Source organism: Protopterus annectens, chromosome 10.part0 (genome assembly GCF_019279795.1).
Source record: "Protopterus annectens isolate FY-2018-M chromosome 10.part0, PAN1.0, whole genome shotgun sequence".
In the NCBI taxonomy this organism is placed as follows: Eukaryota; Metazoa; Chordata; order Ceratodontiformes; family Protopteridae; genus Protopterus; species Protopterus annectens.
The window spans coordinates 646,856,412-646,881,663 of record NC_056744.1 but is presented as its reverse complement, the minus strand read 5'-3'; positions in this window follow the sequence as shown (position 1 = coordinate 646,881,663).

The window sequence follows — 25,252 nt, the reverse complement described above, 5'->3', positions numbered from 1 at the left end:
TCACCCAGACTCACAACTTGCTGTGAGAGAAAGGTTATTTGCTTTTGCTTTCTTTTATTTTGTATTACTTTATTGCCGTCTTCTGTTTTGTACATTGTGATTAATTTTCTTTACACTGTTCTACTTGTATTCTGCTTTTAATTGCATATTTAAATTAGGAAAGAAACCACAGCTGTGTCTCTTGAAATTAAGTTTTTCCCCATCCTCCGACCCTGGTGCTGTTGTGTTTTTTAAACTCAACTGTCTTTCTAGTTGCCTGCCCCTTATGTTAATTTGACTACATGCCTCCTTCCCTCTCCCTTTTCATTGGCTATTATGAGTAAGCACAAAATTATCATTTTGTGAAATCACTCCCCTTCAACTATTTAAATTTATTGGCCATCCCATGTATTGCACAGAACCAGAACACAAACTGCCCACCCCCTTCCAATCTATCTTGCTCTTTTAAAATTAGTGGCCATTCACTTAGCTAGCTAATGCATAAATATCTAACTGCTTAGTGCACACCACAGCTCTTAGGATATTAACCCAACGTTTCTATCTTACCTTTAAAATCTGCAACATCTACTGCAAGACCACCAATTATGTGAGAGTCTACATTCTGCCTCTCAGTAATCAATTAAGGATTAGTGCTTTTATTTTGCTTCTGGTAAGAGAAGGAGCACAGAGACATTATTTCCTGGAGACTGCTGATCACTGGAAAGTTGAATATCTGCTTCATAGATGCCAGCTTGGAATTTGTGCTTCTATTTTGCTCCTGGTGAGAGAAGTAGCACAGTGTATTGATTCCTGACTGTTTTTTATTCGGCAGTCAGTGTCTGTGCTTGACATTCCTGATTAGTATGGTTGCTATCCAAGGCATCTACCAGGAAAAGGCTACAACAAGCCTTCAGACCCTTGCATAATCTGGGACAAGACTGTGAATCATCAAACAGGCTGTGGCATGCTTCTCATCTTGGGATTGGTGCTAATGTTTTGCTTCTGGTGAGAGAAGAAGCAAAGACATATTGCATCCCAGCAGAGTGAAGCTGTGGTGAGAGCAGCGCTAGTAGTAACCAGGCAGTAGCCATTCACGCCACTCCCCTCTTTTCATCATTCTTGACAAGCTAATTCTTTGTTTTCAGTAAGTACTGCTTGATTTGTTTCTAACTTCAGAATATCTGCCTAAATACATCATCCTTAAATCTTCAGGGTCTAGTTATTAGTTTCCCCTCAAGTGTTTGGCTATGCCCTGTATAGACATAAGCACCTTGAGTGGCATTTTTCTATAAAACCATGACTGAAAGTTCACCAGTATCTAGGTGCACACATGACAACCAGTTTGCAATGACAAGCACTGCCCCCAAAGTTGCAAACAGATACTTCTGACATTGCTTTATATTCTCAGTCCAACTTTCTAATCAATAAAAAAGGGTCTGTTGCTATGAATATGAACTCTCCCACTATCTCCATTACCAGCTTGGTGGATATGGGCATCCTGAGGCAATTCAGAAATTGCCTTAGGTTTACTGACAACCAGTTAATTCTCAATCAAACTGATATGGTATGTGAGAGATGTAGTTACACAAGGTCACTGGAGGCAAAGCTCTCACATAACAGTGCTCCTGATGTCAATACGGTTGTTATATACTGATTTCAAAATGTTGATTATTTTGCAACTTATATTATCGTCTTTCAGAATTTCCCATAATGCTTTATGCTGTATCTTATTAAATGCTTTACTTACATCCCCTACTAATATTTTCAATTCTGTCTTCCTATTTAATACACCAAATATCAATTTTCTTATTATCATTAAAAGTTCTTGACTTCTTTTTTCGTTTATTCCAAATACTGTTTCATTCAGTAGCTTGTTAAACTTACTTATTCTTTTTCCACAATCTTCATAAAAATCTTATAATCAACATTGTTTAACACTAGTGGTCTCCAGTTTTTATGTCTGTTCTTCCTCCCTTTTTCATATAAATTTCATTGCATTCATACATATTTGTTCTTCATTTACCCCTTTTTCAAATCATTCTTTCAACATCTCTAAAAAATATTTTTTTGCCATTCTTGCAAATCCTTATACATTTGATATTCAAGTCCATCTAAACCAGTAGCTGCTTCCACATTTACTGTTTTCAACACATTTTTTAATTCTATCATTGTAATATTTTCTTCCATTCTCTTATCTTCTTCACTTAATTTCTTTAAGTTCCATTTATACTTCCTTATAGTTTCACATCTGGAAATAGTTTTCAAGATATATCTTTTTATTTTTTGCATTATCACTTTTTGTGTATTAACTAAAAGCCCATAAGGCATAACATTAAATTAAACATACTAGTCATTGGCAACTCAGTTGTGAGACACACTGATGTCCACCTCACCAGGGTCAACAAGGAGAAAGTCACGGTCAGTTGTCTGTCAGGTGCCAGAATGTGCCACATCACGTATGCACTTAAGTCGCTCCACTACAGGTACAAGTATGACTCTGTCATTCTCCATGTTGGTGTGAATGACTTGAGAAGTATCTCCCTGGACTATATGAAGAGAGACGTGACTGAGCTCTCAGACTGTGTCCTAGGCAGGTATGACCCTAGCCCTAAGCAGCATCCTAGCTTCACCAAGAATGATACCACAATAACAAAAAAAAAATTGACTTCAACAATTGGCTTAATTTCTGGTGTCTTTCCAAGGAGATCCAATATCTGTCTGCCTGGGATGACATGGTTGACAGGCCTCAATGCTTTGCCAGAGATGGCCTCCACCTGTCACCCCTGTGATTCCAGATCCTGACCAAGGCTCTTGCCTCTTCCATTGTGCCTTTTTTAGGTTATGTCCCAAAGACAAATTTCTAACATAAAAGAGCTGTCAAAAAGCAAATTGAAGTTTATGCTGCTTAACGCTAGGAGACTAAACCTGAAAATGCACTCATTGGTGGCTCTCCTCACACTGGAAGATGCAAATCCAGTCATGGAAACATGGTTCAGGGCTGCGGAGAGCACCCCTGCCTTACCAGGCTATACCTCATTCCAAACATTCTGACCCCAAAATGAGGTCAGGAAGACTAAGGGTGATGGAGTCTCTATCTTCATTAAGGATAGGCACACCTCCAGACTGGTTTGCCAGCATGATGCACTAGAATTACACTAGGTGCAACTGATAGTTGGCAAGACACCCATCCAAGTTATAGCTATTTAAAGACCCCCTCCATAACTCAGGACACCCATTCCTCCTACATGGACCTATTTGCGTCCATCAAGGTACTGCCTAACACCCTGATCCTTGGTGACATCAACAACCCTACCATAGACTGGGTGAACTATTCCTGCACCAATGCACTCACCCAACAATTCCTTGACTTAATCAGTTCTAGTGCACTAGACCAGCTTGTCTCATCCCCCTCAAGGGGAGATAACATTCTAGACTTGGTTCTCACCAACATAAGCGACAGCTACACCACTCCCATAGTATGTTCTTCCCTGGTGAGATCAGATCATCGGTCTGTATCATTCAAAGTTTCTATCCCACCCAACACTCCCACCCCCCCTTCCGAGGCTAAAAAACTTCTCAAAAGCTGACTATTCACCTCCTAAGGAAGGATATCAGCAGCTTCATACCACCACCACCCTCACAGGAGGCAGACATCAATGCTGAACAGTACACCAGTGCAGTATACAAGTACCTTTACAACTGCATGGACTCAGCTGTACCCAACAGAATTAAAACCTGCTTCTCAAGGGAACACAAACCTGCCTGGTAAACATCATCTATCAACAGGCTTTACAACAAAAGGAAGAAACTGTTGTCCAAGGATAAAAAGGCACAAATTCCCAATTGGAAAAACTCCCTCCTTACCCTCAACAAGCAGATTAAATCACTAGTGAAAAAACACCAAAGCCAATCATGAATTGAACCTAGCATCTGAAACAAAGGGAAACCACAAAGCCTTCTTCAGTTATGTCAGGAATCTCCATGGCAAAGTCTAGGTTTGTTCCAAATTAGTACTTAATGGTACCACTTGCACCACTCCTGTTGACTTAGTCAACCTGCTAGCAGATAGGTTCAGCACAAACTTCACCCCCCCACCCCCCAAAGGCCCATTCGACATCCCAGATACTTGTTGCATCTCACATCTCCATAAATCAAGTGTTAAAGACCCTAGCCAAGGCAAAGAACATAGCTTCCATGGGACCTGATGATATCCCAGGTTGTATTCTGCACCATCTCCAGCAAGAACTAGCTTTGCTATTAAGCACCCTATTCAACCACAGCCTAATTATAGACTTCATTCCAGCAGAGTGGAGAACTGCCATTGTCATCCCCGTGCACAAAGGTGGTGCCACTACTGACCCTGGAAACTATCACCCCATTAGCTTGACAAATCTGATCTGTAAAGCCATAAAGCTATGGAGTGTATTATTATGGATCTCATAAATAAGGACATAGGCAATCTCCAAGCACTTGACTCCACCCATTTCAGATTCATCAAGGGCAGATGTTGCCTGTTGAACCTGGTTGACTTCTCTGAGACTGTCACCAAGGCCCTGGATGAGGGAAAGTCAGTACATGCAGCTTACCTTGACTTGGCCAAGGCCTTTGGCACAATCCCCTACCCAGGTATCATCGAAAAGCTAACACAACTTGGTGTAAATCCCTATCTCATCAGGTGGGTAGCCAACTGGCTCACTGATAGGACCCACAAGGTCAAAATAGGCATCTCCATCTCTGACAGCAGACTTGTCACTAGTGGTGTTCCCCAGGGATCTGTCCTGTGAACCCCTACTGTTTGCATCTACTTCTCAGAGGTCCACACAAAGACAAAAGGCCTGTGGCTGACTAAGTTTGCAGACAACTGTAAGTTGCGTGCTGTCATTGACTCCCCAAATGATGTTAACATACTGCAAAAGGGTCTCTCAGCAACAAATGACTGGTGCCAATGTCATGGCCTTATGTTAACTGCAAAAAATTTATTATCATACCAGTTAGCAAAAACATGGCCCCTACTGACTACCACATCAATGGCAACCCCCTAAGCACACAACCTGTGGTGAGAGACCTGGGTACTCAGGCTGACAGCAATCTCACATTTGACCATCATGCAGCTGCAGTGGTCAGAAAAGCCTTTTACTTAGTTCATCTCATAAGTTATGGATTGCGTCCAGAAAAAAGGAGGTTATTACCTCTCTGTAATTCTCCCTCATTAGGCCAATAATTGAGTATAATGCCTCGTTTGGTATGTACCTCTCCAAACACCTGCACCAACTGGAAAGACCACAGAAATACCTCACAAAGAGAATCCATGGCCTCCAGCACCTGTCCTATGTGGACAGGCTCAAATCGCTATCACTCTTCTCAGTATGATACAGATTTCTCAGAGGTGATCTGTGTCTCACCTACAAGGCAATATTGGACCATGCCCTACTAGAGATGCTCCATATCTGCAAGTCTAACTCTAATACATTACCTACTCAAAATGCCTAAATCTAATACAACAAAACCTGCTGGAGAGACAGGTTTGTTTCCCAGGGGCTGCCACATCTCTGGAATAGACTTCCCATACATGTCAGAGTACCGCGCTGACCTCTTCAAGTACAGCCTTGATGAGTGGATAGGAAACCACAAATTTGTCCCAGGGGTTCTACCTGTGTCCCTCATTGACAGGGGTGACAGGTGCTGGCTGACGTTTCTTTTTTGGGAATAAGCTCTTGGCTAGGCTTGTAAGGGCCCCAGGGCCATTAGCTTAGTAACCTCCTATGTCACAAAAAGTATCTCTATTAACACAAATAAATGCTCTTACCAATTATGCTGTCCCATATTTCATACCTGTCCAGTTCCTTTTCTGTTTTACTACTTATTCATACTCGATGCTTTCTTCTTACTTCTGTTTTCTTCTCTCCTTTCACCTCCTCTTATTGTTTTTTATTCTTGAAAGTATTCTTCTTGTGTTCTGTCTACTATTTCACTCCATGACACTGCCTTCTCACTCTCCAGTTCACTCTGCTGAGTTAGTTCTTTCAAATAAACATCCTGCAAACCCCCACCCCCGACTGGAGGGTTGCAACAACACACTCAGGTGTTGTTGCATCTGTTGCAAATACATTTTTCTGAAATAACTCCTCTGAATCCATAATATCTACTTCTATTCCTTCTTTTTGCCTTTTAACCATCTCTCCTTCTCTTTCTTTACTACCTTCTCTGTTCTCTTCACTCTGCTTAACCTCCGACTCATTATTTAGCATATTCAATCTTTCTGCTGTTTGATTAACAGCTTCATTCCAAAATCTGAAAAAAAAACATCTTCTTTCTCGCCCACATTCAATTTTCAGATTCCTGCTTCTCCAAGCCACTTTCGCGCCTGGACCAGATGTCAACAAATGTAACAGTGAATTGAGTCTTTGTATGGAAAGATTAGGGGAAGATACCCTATGCCCTGTCCAAATTACATCCTGGTAGTAGAAATAATACCTGGGGTCTCTCATGTAAAGAAGCCAAAAGCCCAGAGGGATTAATCCAGTCAGCAACAGATTAATTAAATAAAATATAAAAACACTGTTTGCTCCTAACATATAAAAACACTGTTTGTTCCTAATATAATTTCACATATCTGCTGCCTACATATTATGCATATATAATCTCTCCTATGGCAATATTGGATTTTAATTTATTGCTCCTTTTTTAACCAGTTTCTTCTCACTGTATTTCTTTCCATTGTAGTCATTGAATTTCATTGTACTCATTATATTTCTTTTCATTTTACTGCATTTTCATTTGCCTGTACATCCTGGCCTATGGTTTGGATTATGCCTATAATGTTTTTATTATAGTACTATTCCAGTATTCCATTTTACTACTGTAATTTACTTTGCATTTAATTTCTCTGTACTGTATTTTCTTTAGCCAGTTTATTTACTTAAATTTGTTTACTGGGTAGGTGAGCTGGTCTACTGACCCTTTTCAGTCATGACCCGGGTGCAAAAATGTATAATGGAAAGTGAGAAGAAACATTTTAATACAACTGATGTGCAAGTTACAATTATAAAAAACATATTTTTAAATGACAGGAAGAATATGTGCAAGTTACACTTCAAGCGTACAATAATAGAATTGCTATGGGATTAAAGTAAAAGAGCATACTACAGTATAGCAGAGATATTGTTTTACAGTCTGTCAATACAATGGTAGAACTACTGTGGAATTACAGTCCAGTAGAGGTATAACTATCATGACTGTGACAATACAAGATGTATGAAATACTAAAGAAACAATAAACAAATAAATAAATAACTCCAGAGAGATAATATCCTAATGATATGTTCATCCAAGTTGCACCTGAAATGGGTCTTTGAACCACTCACCAACCAACCAACCAAACAAACAAAATAAAACAAATTGGACAGGTGAAATTCTGGGTTCCGGTCAGGATGTCCCACAGAACTCTGCCCTTTGCCAGTACTTGTTTAGGCTGTATCTTTCTGATTTACCTTTTTTACCTGGGGTTTTCTACAATATGTATGCATATGATTTGAAAATGAGAAAACTGATTATATCAGTTATGCATAGACCATGCGTGTAAAATAACTTGACTAAATTCAGCAGCTAGGCACAAGAAAATGGCATGATAATAGCTACATAAAAATAAGCATATGATATTTGGGAGGCATAGACTGAAGGATGAATATTGAATACAACACACAATATAGTGAATTCATTTAAGGACTTGGGAGATGGGAGAATCCAGCTTTGAGTGTTTCTGATCATATCAGCTAATTAGTTAATGATAGTTATAAAACTATATGGTACTGCAGTGGTGGTGTTGCGGTAGCGTTGTCGCCTCATAGCAAGATGTTGCCCCGTTCGATGCTCAGCTAGAGCGTCTTCTGTGTGGAGGCATACGTGAATGTGGCGTGCCTTCGTTGAAGGTTGTGCATCAGGGCTGGTAACCCGGTATGTAAAAATCCACTACCAATCATTAGCGGACCGGAGTTCTGCTGTGGCGACCCCTAACCTGGAAAAGCCGAAAGACACAAACAAAGTTATAAAACTATAGGCTGTGTAAAAATGTGTCAAGTCTAAAAAAAATCAGAAATGCTGAAAATATTGTTTGCAAATTGTATTAGACCCAAACCTGACTATCAAATAATACTAATATGGAAACCTTATAAGAAAACAAGCATGAATAAAATGGAACAAGTACAGCAGAAATATACTAAGGGGATGTGAAAGTTCACATTATAATGTAAGATTAAAATATCTGAACCTGTATAGTGTCTCAAAATAATATTTAAGAAGAGACATTATTCCTATATACAGAGACAACTACCTGTCGTAATCTGTGAGGTTATCAAATATTGTACTGAGGAGATAGTACTTGGTTCTCTGAGAGAGAGTAGCAGATGCCTGGAATAGACCACCAAACTTTAATAAAGCAATCACTAGTTTGGATGTTTGAGAACATCCTGGACACTCATTATGGGGATGACTGTTTTGGTATATTGGAAGGCCAGAAGGGTCTTGTTGCCCATACCTGAAATATCTGTATGTAGTCATTTATGTAATACAAAAAAAATCTAAAGTATTATGCATGGATGGCAATTCAAATGTACTGTATATATCTTCAATTAGAATCCATGGGATTCTATTCAAATCTCTTGAATACAGCCTGAGGTTCTATTCAAGGGGAGCTGATATTCAAGGATGACTTTTATTCATTCAAATCAAAAATGCTTTAGTGGAGTAAATGTCAATTTTGTTTAGAATGACTGTTCTTTTTTATTTTATGTTTTTTTTTTTTTCAAAATAGTTCTAGTCCTACTTGTGTTCTCTATTTTTCTACATGCTTAGAAATATAGTGGCAGCACTTTGAACAAAAACGCTCCACAATAGAAGCAGCAGCTGCAGTTTGGGGTGGCTTTTAGTTTAATTAAATTTTGTTTGTTTGATTGATTTTTGTTGCATCTTCTGCTTATATATGGTATAAAATTTAGTCCACAGTACCTACAATCTGATGGGCAAGAACAGATAACAATCCAAACAGCAGAAAAAAATCTTATGTCAAAAAGTGGTAACAAAAGCTATTACGGTTGTCTTTTTGCACTTTTGGAAAGCTGGAATATTCTATTGCAAGGATTCAGTCATTGCCAGCTCAAGTCAGCTATTGGACAGAAAATTGAAAAGCTGATCACCAACTTCGTTGACTTATTAGTGCCTGAAAATCAACATAAAGTAAAGAAAATGCTGAAAGTAAATCAGCAAAGGCAGAAGTGTATGACAAAGTTCAGAAGACTGTTATATTTACAGCTGGGAACAGAATATGATTACAAAAGTCATATATTACATTTGTTGAGTGGCAGAAGGAGTCAATTAGTCCACCTAGTCTGTCTTTTTTAACAGCATAACACTGTATCTCTCTTGCATCTCTAACATCCTCCTTATCCTTTCTTCACCTGTCAGATGCCCTCTTGAATCTCTCTGTGGATCCCTTTCCCGCCATTTATTTGGCCAATCCATTCCATAGGTCCACAACTCTCTCTGTGGAAAAGTAATTTTATAACTTTAAGGGGCAGAATCAGATCCAGCAGTAGGTGGCCTAGGCAGTTGCATAGGGCTGGCAGGCTGGATGGGGCTGGCTGGGGGAGGGGCTGCCACATTTGATTTTTAATAAAAACATTACACATCTTCTTTAAGGCCACAGATTTACTTTCCTGCATCCATCAATGCATACACCTGCTGTTGCTTACTTCTTCTTTTTCACATCTGGACACACAAGATATTCCAGCTGCCTGCTTCTTCTGTCCGTGAAATAAAGCACAAATGAATATGCCACAAATACTGTGTGTGTGTGTGTGTGTGTGTGTGTGTGTGTGTGTGTGTGTGTGTGTGTGTGTGTGTGTGTGTGTGTGTGGTGTGTGTGTGTGTGTGTGTGTGTGTGTGTGTGTGTGTGTGTGTGTGTGTGTGTGTGTGTGTGTGTGTGTGTGTGTTTAATGTCCTTGTTAGGGACAGCAGGTTTGTTAATTTACTGAGACTCAACCCCTGTATCTTACTTACAGAAGACAAGAATCTGAATTCTCTACACCAGCTACCAGTGCATTTTCTAGGAATTGTGAGTTTCAGTGTATTTTCTAAGAACAGTCAGCTTTAAGGGAAAATAAGTTTACTGTTGCTCATGTTGTCTGTTTGCAATGTGCAACTGTTTTGTTTAGCAAATGGTTGTCACAGTCTGTGCTATGGCATTTGAAAGCAGTGTTATTGTCCTGTTCCACTTCAATAAACACACAACACCGAATGACATTTGACGACCTTTATTAAACTTCCATAAACATGATTAACCGATAATTATAAATTTCAGCCAAAAACATGACACGGATGATAACATCCATGAAAGAAAAACATAAAATAACCAGAAGGGCAGCATAACCAGCTCACCCTGGATATCAGCACCCCCACTTGCTCACTTATCTTTGCACTAACAAGGCAGCGTTACCCTGCTCTCCTTCAATTTATTAAATTACTCCACTATCCAAATAAGCAGCTCAGCTTGCTTATTACTTATCCAACAGAGCAACCACTCATTTTCCTTACCAACGTATTGGAATTCACATCCATCACTATAGGGGGAACAGAAGAGGGCAGGCCTGTCCCTCTTCTCCACCCACCAGCCTGACCAGGCTGTTCCGCCTCTCTCCAACCAAAACTTCCAGCAACCTAACCACTAGTAAGTCCCTAGGTCAAACATCATTTGGTGTACCCATCCTCCCTAACCCAGCTAGATTCAAATCATTACCGTCTAACCCTATACATAACTCATCAAAACAGCTAAGTCCCTAAAACTGAAAACAAAAAACTGACCCCTCACCTATACTAAGATAGCAAACCATAACCTCATCACCTATCATAACTACTGCCATGATGTAATTAAACCATACCACCCTACTACAGGAAGCCTCACAATGATACCAAAAGCCTTACCAGCCACTGGACCCACTACTAAGCCTACCACCATTGAAGCCATGCCGAGGCAACTGCATACCACCATGCCACATTGCGACCCCATGGTACCGCCCAAGGAAACTATTTTTTTTTTTTGCTGTCCAATGAATGTAATACCCCTCTTAAATGTCTTCTAAATTCCATTTAATAAAATGCTAACGTCACACCAACTACCCATTATAAACAATAAGACACTTAAACCAACACCATGGCTGGAAGCAATATGACCTCAAAACACCACCATCATGGCCGGCATCACCTCCAATAAACCAAACAAGGCAAAACTAACTCAACACAATATACCAACAAACTACTGAATGCCCGATGCCACCAGATCACAGAAGGTCCACGGCACACTATTACCGTCCAGTATGTAGTGAATAAACCCAACCCAGTCTCTCCTGAAATTGCAGTAACCCAACTGAATCATCCAAACAACCTCCACATCTAGATTGCAATCCTAAGTTACTCCATGCAACCTGCTAATCTCCTACCCCTGATATCTGCCACACTATCTGACACACCTCCAAAGAAGACACCTGCTACCCCTAAAACAGTGTAAAATTCAACCCTGGTGCTCCTTGCACAAGATCAAACCAAACAACATTACCGTGTGACAGCAGGTAAGAAAAAACACAACAAACCAAACAACTCCATATTCAGCTGCACTGCTGGCAACCCATGACCTTTCATACCTCTCTGTCAGCTGAACCCTCGTCACCTTCTACTCTTGCCTGTCGAGTCTACATTTCTTCATTTCCCCAAGCAATACTAAATCTGCATGTCCCCATTTGCACTCAGTGATCTGTAAAAGAAAAGACTGGAAGTATTCTACACACACATAATCCAATTTCTTAATGACCATTAAACACCACCAGTGTCACCTCATTCATCAACTGCCTAAAATGCAGACACTTCCATGTGCAGCAACACCCCTGAAAATTAAGCTGTCCTGACAAGATTCCCATAAATTAACCTCCCAACTCACATAGTAATGCTACAACAGATAGCCATATGAAATAAAACATTGCATAACAAGTCTTATTCAATAAATAATATTATCACTCTTCTACAACTAAAGAGTTCTCAACAAATAACAATTAAAGAAAATTAAAGCCATCCCCACTCCTGCTACCACATACTGTCATCTCATGAACCTCCATTTCCAAACCAACCCCCGCAACAAGAACCTATCTTTCACACACTCCCAATTGTCCTTTCTGACATCCCACAAACCGTAAACCAACCCCGGATTATGCTCCCTAACCCAACACCTCCTGCCACATTTATAAACCAGTGGTAATCCCCCTGAACAAACCTATCTGAAACCCCATCCCCAGGCACAATAGTAAACAATGTACATATTTATTAACACTCACCTGAAAAGACACAAACAACCAATCCCCCACAAGTATGCCCTGGCCCACTCCTCCTGCCACACACTCACACACCTGCAACACCCATCCTACTCTGAAAGCCGTACCCATAGCATACCCCTCCTATTAGTCCCAGTAAATAAATAATGTACATTAAAACTTCTAATTTTTGCTGGCGTGTACTCCTTTCCGTTCTGTTGGATATTTTGTGTAAATAATGAACAAACTAAGTAAATGTCTTACTTAAACCTTCTAGTACTGGCATCCCACAATGGACCCAGCTCCTCCAACCCACGATGCTCCATCAACCCCACCTACTTTAAAGTCATATATCTGCTCCAACACCTATTGTCATCAGCCCAAAGTGCAAGTCAAATGCTGCACACAAAGGGTACATTTGTCACAGATTAGAAACAAACCACAAATACACCCCAGAGGACCCTCAGATAACCCAGCAAAGCAAATGCCACATTTTCTATGACTGTTGTGATTCCACCCCACCTGTGGGAACCCCATACTCCCCCTAAACAATCCCTGACCCTGCTTTACTACGCCTCCAACATGCCTCCACACTTGCCCCCTCAATACCCCAAGGTACCAACTCTGATATGCCTTAATGAGCACCAAATAAAACAGGACTAGCTGCGACCTCATTGTACACACTCCATCACCCAAACACCACACCCAACAGAATCCCTTACCTTTCAAAGCTACTCCCTTCAGGCCACTGACTGTTGCTCACTCACTCCCATCATTGGTCTCACTGGAACATCAACTGCAACAGCCTCCATCTCCTTATGCCCACTTGTTTCTAGTCACCGAATGATGTTCGCTCTGTGCTTCCCCACCTGCAAAAGAAGGAAACTATAAATTTTCAGCACACACTTAACCAAAATATCTTAATGACAACCTATGGTAGAGCCCGGTGGGACACCCTGACTTAAATCCAAGATTACGAAGAAACAAAAGTAGACCAGCATGAGCAGGTCCTACACTGAAGAAGGCAACATTTGCCGAAACCGGTCTGCTTGCAATAAATGATTGTATTTTACCTCTGCACCTGCTCATGCTGGTCTACTTTTGTTTCTTCGTGGTATATGGTTTGGACCGTGCATTCCCCCCCGTGCATAGAACTTGGTTGGTTTGTTAAATCCAAGATTAGCCTATCTAGTTGCTGAATGATACTTGTCATGTCTTATTTGTCAGCCATGCAGCTGTCCCTCTTATCGAGAGTACGTCATTACCTAGTTGTACTAATTTATTGATCAGTGCCATGTAAATGATCCTGTCAAATGAATGCAGTTAAATCTATATAAATACTTCACCTTTTCCATACATAGCTAATTATAATAATGGTGGCCACTCCATGTTACTGGTGGTACTAGCTCTGTTTTCAACCTACACATGCTGATATATGGTTTCTAGTCCAGACATTCTATGAAAATCTGTACAGTTAAGAGTTATGCTGAAAAACCACCACCCCCTCTATTATGCCAAGCCCACCCTCCCACTTGGAGACAAGAGTCAGCTGCTAAGGTTTGTGCCATCCTACTGTGCAGGATGTAGGGTTGTTTTACTTCATACCCTAACTCAGGCACTTTACCATAGCTGTGACTTCTGTGACTGCTTGCTCCAGTATGCACAATCATGTGTCCGGCCAACTACTCTCCCAGTAATGTAGAATGGACCCCATTCCTAAGTCAAAGTATCACTAAGTTTATGATTTAGTATTATTTCAGTCTTTGATGTTAGCCAAAAGTGCTCTTCGCTGCACCCGCTATGTGCCCAATAATGACTCCTCCTATAATTCATATTGAGTCCCATGCATCAGTAATATCGCCAATATTGGCTGAAATTATTTTTGTGAGACCCATTGCTCTTATTAGGCTTGGGACTGTCTGAGCATCCCTGTTCCACAGATCTCCACTGCAGTGTGAGGCACAAAGGACATTCCCAACATTTCAAACTCTGCAACCAAGCACTGCTTTTCTCTTAACAGCCTAACCCACATGCAGTTCTCCTCAATGTAAACTACCACCATTGAAGAAAACTATCTATAAAACAAAAATTCTGCTGTTCTGTAAACCTCACTTGTGACAGCGTAATAGCCAGAGACTGCCCAGAGAAAAGCAACCTGACCTGAAAGCTGCAAACCGATGATGAGTCCCACACTGCAGTTGCCACAGTTTGCATTTGGCTACCTTGGTCATCAGCAACCAACCGACAACTTGAGTAATCCACAAACCCCAACCCTGTTCCCATTAACCCTGCCGTCCCCAACAGTCAGGCAATATGCACCTGCGTGGTGCACACCAGCAAACCGAAAGTCATGAAAAAAACACAGGGTGCCAACTGAGAGGTTGGCAGACACAGTCCCTCCACAACAGGACACGAGACCACAAATGTCCCTCCACGTCAAGGCAACCCTCCCTCAAGCCTGCATCCAGTCAGACACAAACATCCATTCGCAACCACTACACTTATCCATTCATTCTATGCAACATTCTCTCTCACCTCCCCAATGAAAAGGCACAGGGCACTCCCACGGGCTGACCCATCAGCACTGAGCTCCAATTTAGAGCCAGACAGCCACCGGTCCAATCAGAGCCAAAGAAAAATGACCCAGACCGGACTCAAAAACTCCACTTGAGCATCTCCAAGAAAAGACCCCAACAAATGACTAAAAGGCATGGCAAACCATTATCTACATTTGAGAAGGAGTCCCAACCCCAACAAATGCCAAACCATTTTTCCATACCTGATGGAAAATCGGCTTCCGGCTGACAAACATCCAACCCTGCACTATTAATGTGCCACCAATAAAGTGCAAATTCCCAAGACTACAATCTAATACAGAGGCATGTCAAAAAACTGCAACACAAGCAACCGGGGACCCATGTGCAGAAACCACCAGGCTGTTTCCCCTCCTGTCCATGCCCAAGAAGTGGTCCCAACCATGACAAATGCTGAGTCATTTTCCTACATTGTATAACTAGACAAAAGAAAGCAAAATGAGACTGACATAGGTACCGAACAGACCACAGACCGTATATTTTCAAAGCAGACAAGAGCAAGTGCAAATAATGTGACAAGTCTGTAGCACCCGGCCCATGTTCCAACCCTGTAGGGACTGTAATCAGATTTATGCAATTCAAAAAAGCTGTTGGAACAAGGTACCACCTGGAAAACAGTGCCACGAAGAGGAAAGTAGCTCTCAAATGAAAATGCTAGTGAAACTAGGCATGGAACTAACTCGTTCTTTCTCAGTTTATTTCTTCTTTCTTCATGTTTATTACCTAAAACAAGGGAAGACTGATACAAAATTGAAACATCCATGAAAACCCGGCCATCGCTCCCCTCCAGAGGGCCTGCAAGCAATCTTTCCCCCATCCCTATCAGCCGTTAGCTGTGCTATGCACATGTGCAACTGATGGCCATCAGTTGTGAGGACCCGCCAAACCTGAAGAACGTTTCCTTCTTTCCCCTTTTTTTTTTTTTTTTGAAAGCCATTGCTCGTGGGTGTCTACTGGCCCATGAAAAGACCCCAGAGCAAGCGTAATCCAATGTTAGAACAGTTTGCAGTCTACTGAATGGCAAGCTGGGGACAGAGTCTGAATACTCAAAACAATGGGTTTTGGAACAGCGATCCTCCACAGAAAACCGACCATGTGTTCACAAGTGAAAACCTACTGTTCTGACCTGCACAAATTAAATGTTTACAACAAACCACAACAGTATACCCATAATAAATAATATTTCTTAGTGCTTCAGCACAAAGACCAAACCAAACCATTCTTAATAGTTCACAGAGATATACTTTAGTCACGTAAATGCTGTCACAACAACAGCCCGGATATTTTTTTTTTTGTGAAATCACAAATGTTACACTCCCTCTCCCTGCCACTAAGCTTCCCACAACCTGTCACTTATTCACTTTACCTAACCAATGATAAGCAGCAGAGCACTCCTAAGGGGCCAAAAAAAAATATATGATTTATGAAATAAAACACCCACCTGTTATTGTTACCCCACTGCTATCAACCCACAGCCTACCTGTTCTCTGAAATACCCAAAGGTTGTCTTGGACGAAGAACTTGCCCTAGCAAGTTCACACCAAAAATGTGACTCCTACCTCAGTTATACCTGACAAAATCCTCTAAGCCCCTCCCTACCCTTACCTCATTTCCTCCTAAAACATCCCTCCATCCCAATTAAACCTATCCTCCCTTTATTCTCTTAATTCCTGACAACCTATATATCTAGCCCCACTTGAAGATGTCCCAGGACAAAATGGTCTGTTCCAAACCTCACGTACAACAACAGGCAGCATGCTCACTTTTGATGTAGAAGGCTATGGGTTCTACTACCAGATCATACAGATGGATTGCTAATACTGTGTTGTACTTTAAGGGGGTTGGGGTGCTGCAGTCCTGAGTGTGTCTTCCTTTGGATGAAATGCTTAGTAACTATGAACCTGTTGTCGGTTTGCCATCCATTCCTTATTGCAATGTTACCAGTTTAACAATTTTTTTAAAATTTAACATAGGTAATTTATTTGTCAAGGGCAGCAGGCACTGAATTTGTAGATGAAACACTGAAATATAAAGTTGTTTGCTAACCGCAATCTCTTCATTAGTTACAAATCTTTTTAGTGTGGAATTTTTCAGATAACTTTTACTACTGCAGAGATTGTGATTATTGACTGATATTGACGGATTGTAATGACAAAGGTTTGAGTGGTCTTCTATGGTTGAAATGTTCTAAAGCTGTCAGTTTTGTAATTATTGGTTTGTATGTTTTTTTATTGCTTACTGGAAAAATGTTCAAAACTACAAATTTAAAATACACTCTAACAAGTGTTGCTACATTATACAAGGAATACAATTTAATATAATCAAGAAGGTAAATCATAGAGCATATGCATGTATGCATGGTCCTGAAAATGTGTACAAGGGGCCTATAGTTTGAAAACAGCCCAAAGGTAAACTTAATCTGCCACTGGCCAGATACATTTTTTTGAATGTGGGTTTCAATGCTGTTTCAATAAATGTGAATTTTAAGGGCAGAGAAGTTTACTGTTAATGCTAAGCGTGTTTTCATTGTGAGACTGTTGTTTTGGGTCTATATGACGCTATCGAATGGACTAAATAGCGAATGCTATTTATCCGATACTGTCGAAATGGCAAAATAGCGAAGTCACAAAACATCAAATTTTTTCCCAGGGAATAAATTCGGTGGGCCATCTTCGGGACTTTGCCATTTCCTCCACTATGGTACGATCTCGTAGCAGGTATATTTAAGTAGGGGGGTGTGGGGGGCATAGCCCCCACATGGGGGTGTGTGAGGGGTGAAGCCCCCAACTTAAATTTGTGTTAAAGTTTGTATTTTTTTTACGGAGCAGTGCATTTTTTTCCTGGGAAAAAATTTGCTGTTCCATTTGTTCGATATTTTGTTGTTTTGATATTATCGGCACGATGAAATAGCATTCTTGGTCAATTGTGATTGTTTCTTAAACACAAACTTGTCTTTGCTTTGGCTCATTAGCAGCAGTACAAAAAACTGCCAGCTCACACCCTTGTTCTCCCCTCCCCCTTCCCTGTTTATTACCTTAAGATAATCCCAAAGTTAATAAATATTACTTGTGGCAGGCACCATTTTTAAAACTACAACCACCCTTGTCACTATCATATGTTCATTTATCAGTTAACTCTGTTACCTGATTATTTCCAGCCCCCTCATAAAAGCAACTAACTTGGTCTTTACCCGCTTTGCTCCCCACCCTGCCCCCTATTCCCTCCCGCCCCCAGTGGTCCCACCTTTATTACACTCACAAACACCTCCCATCTTTCCAATAGCCAACCACAGCGCTAACCCAACACTACCTCCTCCATCTTCCCACTACTATCACACGTCCTCAACTAACATGTACAAGCATACCTTACCTATGCTCACTGCATGCACTCTCCTTGCATATCTTACATCCTACCAAAGCTCCATCATTCCCCCACTCAACCACTACCACTGTACTACTACTCACACCACCACTCATGTCTCACCCTCATTCAGCTCCCCTCCCACCAACTCAAGAACCATCCCTATGCACCCCCCACATATTCTACCAACTATATTACTCAAACATAAAGCATCCCTACAACTTAACATAGCAACCCTCCCACCATACCTATTACCCACAGAGCACAATCATAAAGTTTCCCTTATAAACAAACACATTCAAAAACTGAGAAAACTAATAACCTCATGCATATCAAAACTAGCCCTAAGTGGAGACATCCACCCCAACCCTGGCCCTACCATCTCCAACCCCAATCCTCATAATCAGACTAGAAACCACAACTTCTCCCATATTACAGCCAATAGAAAGCCAAGTGACTTCCTTCTACTAAGCCTAAATATTAGAAGTATATCCAACAAAGTCCATGAACTCCATGCCACCATGGACTTGTACTTCCCAGATATAGTCATCCTGACAGAAACCTGGCTAAAACCTCACATCACCAGTGAGCAAATATTCCCTACAGGTTATGGCATACTAAGTGTAGACTGGCTAAACAAGAAAGGAGGCGGTGTAGCTATAATATTTAACAGCATCTAAACATCCAGATCTTAAAATCATCAGCTCCACTAATAGGCAATGAATAAATAATATATACCAACCTCAAAATAAACCAAAACAACACCATCAACATAATTGGATGCTACTTCCCACCTGGCTAAAACATCCCTCCACTAGAAAACCTCCTCAGCTGGTCTACCCACCATCTCCCCCAAGAAACTATAATTTTAGGTGATTTCAATACTGACTGGCAATCCTGTTCTGGCAACCATCCAACCCATCATGTAAACCTTCATGGCTTCACCCAACTAGTCCAGTCGCCAACCAGGATAAATAAAACTCCAGCAAGCACACTACCCTGGACTGGATACTAGTCAGTAAGAGCCCCCAGTCATATATAACAGGCTGCTTATCAGATAGCCTCAGTGATCACTCCCAACATTCCTACTCAAAAAATACCTGTACCAAGCTAAACCTGTCATCTACCATCAAATACATAAAAAACTAAACTTTAACCCACTCACATTCATCTCATCCTTCAAAGAATGTAACTGGCATCCTCTAAAGTACCTCAGTCTTGATGACGCAGTTGAATTTTTTAATACTACCTTCCTGAGCATCCTTAATTACCATGCCCCCATAAGACTTTCCAGAATCAAAGCACAACCCTCCCCATGGCTACAGAAAACCACTAAGTCAGAAATGAAAAACAGGGATAAAGCTTGGGAGCACTGGCGCAAAACCAAAACCCCCTCAACTAGACAGAAATTCCTAGAACTACGCAATCGAGTCAAAAAGCTAATAAAACAGGACAAATTCCAATACTACCAGTCTGCCCTAGACTCCTCCCAACAGAGCCCCAAACAATTCTGGTCCTCCATAAACTCCATCCTCCACCCAGATAAAGTCAGTACCCCTCCTCTAACATCCCTCACTCCTCAGAAAACATTGCTACCTCATTCAACACACACTTCACACAAACCATACTATCACTAGCTAAACAACACAACCCCCTCCCCTCCAACCCACACCTTCAACTAGTAATCTCCCCACTGCCTTCTCTTTTTCTCCTGTACCTACCTCCAACATAAAAAACTCTTAACTAAACTTAAGCCCACCAAATTAGCAGCAGACAAACTCCCAAGTGAATACCTACAAATCGCAGCTGATGCTCTGGCCTACCCAGTATCCATCTTGATTAACCGATCTCTGTCAGAAAGTTACGTTCCCACACTGTGGAAAGTATCACATATAATTCCCCTCCACAAAGGCGGACCCTCAACAGAACTAACCAATTACCGCCCTATAGCTATTCACTCTCCACTCTCCAAAATACTAGAGAGATGCATACACTCTCAGGTCTCAGACTACCTCCTTACTAACAACCTCTTTTCCAATACTCAGCATGGTTTCCGACCAAACCATAGCACCACCACTGCCTTACTCTCCTTTACTAATACTATCCTTCAGCATAAAAACAATGGCTATCTCTCCTCTGCTACTTTCCTAGACCTATCTAAAGCATTTGGCATGGTCCCACACAAACAACTTATCTCTGTCCTCAGTAACCTATCCTTCTCACAATCAGTCACCAACTGGTTTCAGAGTTACCTGTCTGACTGCCAACCATCCATTGTATGGCAGAATGACATATCTCCCCAACTACCTGTCTCCATAGGGGTTCCCCAAGGATCCATCCTTGGACCCATACTCTTCTCTGTTTTCACCAATAATCTAGCCTCTGCCACCAAACATGGTACACTCATACAATACGCAGATGACTCAACCATCATCTGCTCAGCCCAGTCCCTACCCAAACTGCAAAAAGTCACACAGGAAGCCTTTTCCTCTGTTGAAACTTGGCTATCTGATGCCCAATTAATACTCAACCCAAACAAAACTAAACTACTCATCTTCCAACCCACCAAACATACTCAAAACAACTCTCACTTTAACATCACAGCAAAATACAACACCACTATATACCCAACTGAACACACCAAATTGCTAGGAGTGGAAATAGACAATAAACTAAAATTTGACATTCACATATTCATGACCATAAAAAAGTCCACAAAAAATTAGGAGCGTTATACAGAAATAAGCAACTTCTCACCAAAGCAGCAAAGATTTCAATAGCAAATTCCCACCTTATCTCCACTCTACTTTATGCCTCTCCAATATATACCAACCTAAGGCAATGCGATCTAAACAAGCTAGAGACCTGCTACAACAAAATCGCCAAATTCACCACATGGCAATCCTACAGTAGTCACCGCTGTCTTTCACTCGCTGAACTGGGCTGGCTTGAACTCCCTCACCTCCTTCAATGGTATCAACTCTCACTCGCCCACAAACTAGTAAACCATCCACTAAATGTCCTATCCCTCCAGAATCTACGCCAACCCTATCACACCACCAGACCACTAACATCCAGCAACAAAAATCTCTTGCAGATCACTAAAGCCAATAACTCTGCTGGTGAAGCACTATTCTCTTGCACCATAGCCAAATTATGGAACTCCCTTCCACCCACAATTACCTCCATACCATCATGCACCCACTTCAAAACTTTACTAAAAGCGCACCTAAAAACATGCTGGCTATGCCCTTGCAACTCCCACTCTAATATCACCCACCCCATCCAACCACTACCTTTCTTTCCACTCCACTAACTACCTTGATTATAGCAAGCTCAGATGCTCATAAGCCTAATACTTATTATACAGCAGGAACTTCTTATTGTAACATTTGTTAATGTCTGTTATGTACTTCACAGATAAAGATTCTAGTTGTCTACTGATGTACTATGTCCTTCATCTGTAAATATGTTGTAAGGAATTGCTATGTAAATTGTTAATCGCAATGTAATCCAATGTAATTACTGTCTGTTTATTTTAACTGTGGAGCTTTTCTCCCCGGGCCTCCGCTGAAAATGGACCTACGTCCAGTCGGACACTCCCGGTCAACAAATATAAGTAAATAAATAAATAAATAAATCGTACGATAATATGATATAGATGCATTGCTTTGTTTAGCAAATGTCTATCAGCGTTTATGCTATAAAATTTGAAATAACAGTTTTAAATTAAATCCAAATGTCTGTAATCATTGTAGAAGTAAAGAAGAAAATAGTATGTATACTGACAGGTTTGAATAGTGTTTATGGTAACTAGGGAGAAATAGCCAAGTCATGGGACACTGGAATGGCTATGTGTGAGGCGGGGGCTGTTGCTGCTGTGTGTCTGTGGGAGGCCTGGATCCATTACCCTGCCTAGGGCCCCATTTGACCATGATCGAGCTCTGCTTGGGAGAAGTTCGTCTATGTAATCTGCCATGTGTCCTTTCCTTCCGTTTTCATGCTCTGTTGCCATTAGTATTACTTCTCTCAGCTGATAAAATACAATTAAAAATATTGTTGGCTATCCACGGAGCATAAAATTTAACTTATATAGTAAACAAAAATACCTGGGCTCATTCCTTCATTGGTTTGCTAAAAACAACCTGCTTCCACATTATTTAAAAAGAAAATATCCACCAATCATAATGAAACTCAATTACTCATTTTAATCCAATTAAACACTGCCATTACAATAAATATTTAATAAATAACCCAGTATTCAATTCACTGGGTTGCAATATACCAAATATATAAAATATGACAAAAAATAGGCAAGCAACAGTAATACTTAAACTTTTATGGTTAGCGCTTTCGTCAAGTATTCTTACACTCAACTTCATTAGACACTAGTTAAAAGAATGGTAGCCATATTTAAAACCAGATTCATAGTCACATGTTCAGGTGACATGGTGTCATGTGAGGTGACTGAATATGTGACTATGAATCTGGTTTTAAATATGGCTACCATTCTTTTAACTAGTGTCTGATGAAGTTCAGTGTAAGAATACTTGACGAAAGCGCTAACCATAAAAGTTTAAGTATTACTGTTGCCTGCCTACTTTTTGTTGTTTTTCGGTACTTTGTTTGCAGTTTGACTCTACGCAAATATATACTAAGCTTTCTTTTTCAATAAAATATAAGAACCATTCAAAACTAAATCTGAGTTTTGACAAATATAAAAAAACAGAATACGTTAAACTTACTAAATCATTAGAAAGTTTAAATGTGTCTTATAGAAATTTAGCTAGCGTTGCTGACAATATCATTATGCAAATGCAAAGTTTGTTCTGTCCATTCATATCTTGATCGATGTTCGAGTGATTATGTGAACAGTCAATTTTTGAAATTTCATTGTAGTTAAAAATGTTATCAGGAAGCTGTAGTTTATGCTTTGTTTTGTTTATGTGGCAATGTGGCACAGGACAAATAAAGAGGCAAGTCCAAAAGAGAGTATAACATCATTTAACAGACATTAAGAATAATGTTACAACCAGTTCAAAAGAGATACATTTTGTTATGTGTGTAAGATTTCTCAGATGACACATTGCATTAGATTTGATGCAGTCCAAGTGCAAAGTTATTTACTTGTTTTCACCGTATCTTAACTGCTATCATTCTTCCCATTTGATCAACCTTTCCAAATCCTTAGCTGGACTCTTCCCACAGTCCTTAACTGCTGTGCCTAACTTTGCATCATTGGTAAAGAGATTGGTATTCTTCCCTATTCCAGCACATATATACAAAACAAATATTCCAATGAGTATTGGACTCAGACAGACCCCTTTGGTATGCCTCGTCACTTTCTTAATTCCTAACATTATTCCTCTTCTCACCACAAATCTCTGTGTCCTTACATTCAGTCATGCAGATGTCTAGCTCCTCAGTAATGATCCTTCTCTCAACTCCTCCCATTATCCTATCAGTCCCTGTATGGGAAAGACTCAAAAGCCTTGCTGAAGTCCAGGTAGACTATATCTGTACTCTCCTGGTCAGGTCTGACTGTATTCTAATCATAAAACTAGTTCAGGTTTGCCTAATGGGTCCTTCTGTCAATGAACCAGCACCAGTTACTCCCCCTGAAGTTCATTATCCTTCTGTAATGCTGACAGCCCTCTTTTATAAATTTGTTGCATGAATTTCCTTGCCATTGTTTCTCAGCTAACAGGCCTGCAGTTTGCTGGATTTTTTTCTGTTTCTTCCCTTGTACAAAGGCACAATGATTGCTGTTCTCCAATCCTCTGGCACATGTGCTCTAGCTTGAGATCTGATGAAGATCTCCATCAGGGTCTACCAGCACGCCAGACACATTTTGGAGAATTCTGGCAGGTAACCTATCTGGTCCTTGTACTTTATCATCCCTAAGAGCAGACAGTTCCCTCTGAACATTCTCACTCTTTATTATGGTATCTGTCTACTCTCCTTGCATTCTTTCTTGCTTCCATGCCAGCATGGTGCCCTCCCCTTTTTTCTTTTGTAAAGACTGAAACAAAATATTGATTCAGCGTGTTTGCATTTCCCAGTCTTCTATGATGCCCTGTTCATCATTGATCAACTTTGATCAGCTTGACCAGTTTTATCTATCCCTTCCTTCTTACTGGTGCATAGATAAAAAGCCCTTATTTCTCTTCTTGATCCTTTCTTCTAACTCCCTTTCAACTTTATCCTTTTCTGTCCTTACCATCTTTGTCACTTGTTTTGCTATCCTCCTCATATTATGCCTCCCTTACCTCCCTGCCCCTTCATTTCCACCTCTTATGGGCCCAATCATTTGTCCTAATTGTAGCCACATGAAAGTTTGTATCTAAACTAAAGCTAAAGTATTTGGTCAAACAGCTGAACCAAGATCCTGTGTTGTTTGAGGAGGAGAAGGAAAGTTGTAGAGAAAGAATCAAGCATTGGTACAAGATAAATACACTGAAGGCATTTTCAAAACTATTCATGCTATAGAAAGTGAATCTAAGGTCTCTTTTTTGAGCTGTGACCTTCTTACCAAAGCAAATATGAACTAGAGGGCTATCATAATATGTACATAGATCTTAAGTGCAACAAGCTGAGCAATGATATGTTAAGTCATTGAAAGGTCTTAAGTAACCACAAGAAGACAGTATATTAAGTGTACTGTTTATACAGTTAAGTACACCTTTTATGAGGCAGATATTAGTTGAATGGCCAGTCCTGATTTTTTTTAGGAAGAGAATCCTCCTGATGGACAGTGGAACAGCATTCCAGGTATTTAATTCCCATAAAAAAGCTTTCTGAAGCATTCTAGTGACTAGCTTGGAGAAAGTGGTAAGAATGTCTTGGAAGATGATGATCCCAAGTTTCACGTGAATGGTTTTAATTAAACTGTTGAGTTAGTGGATATGGAGCAGTTTTCAGAATGTTGTGACATTGTGCTGAAAACAGATATACTGAAACCATAATGCT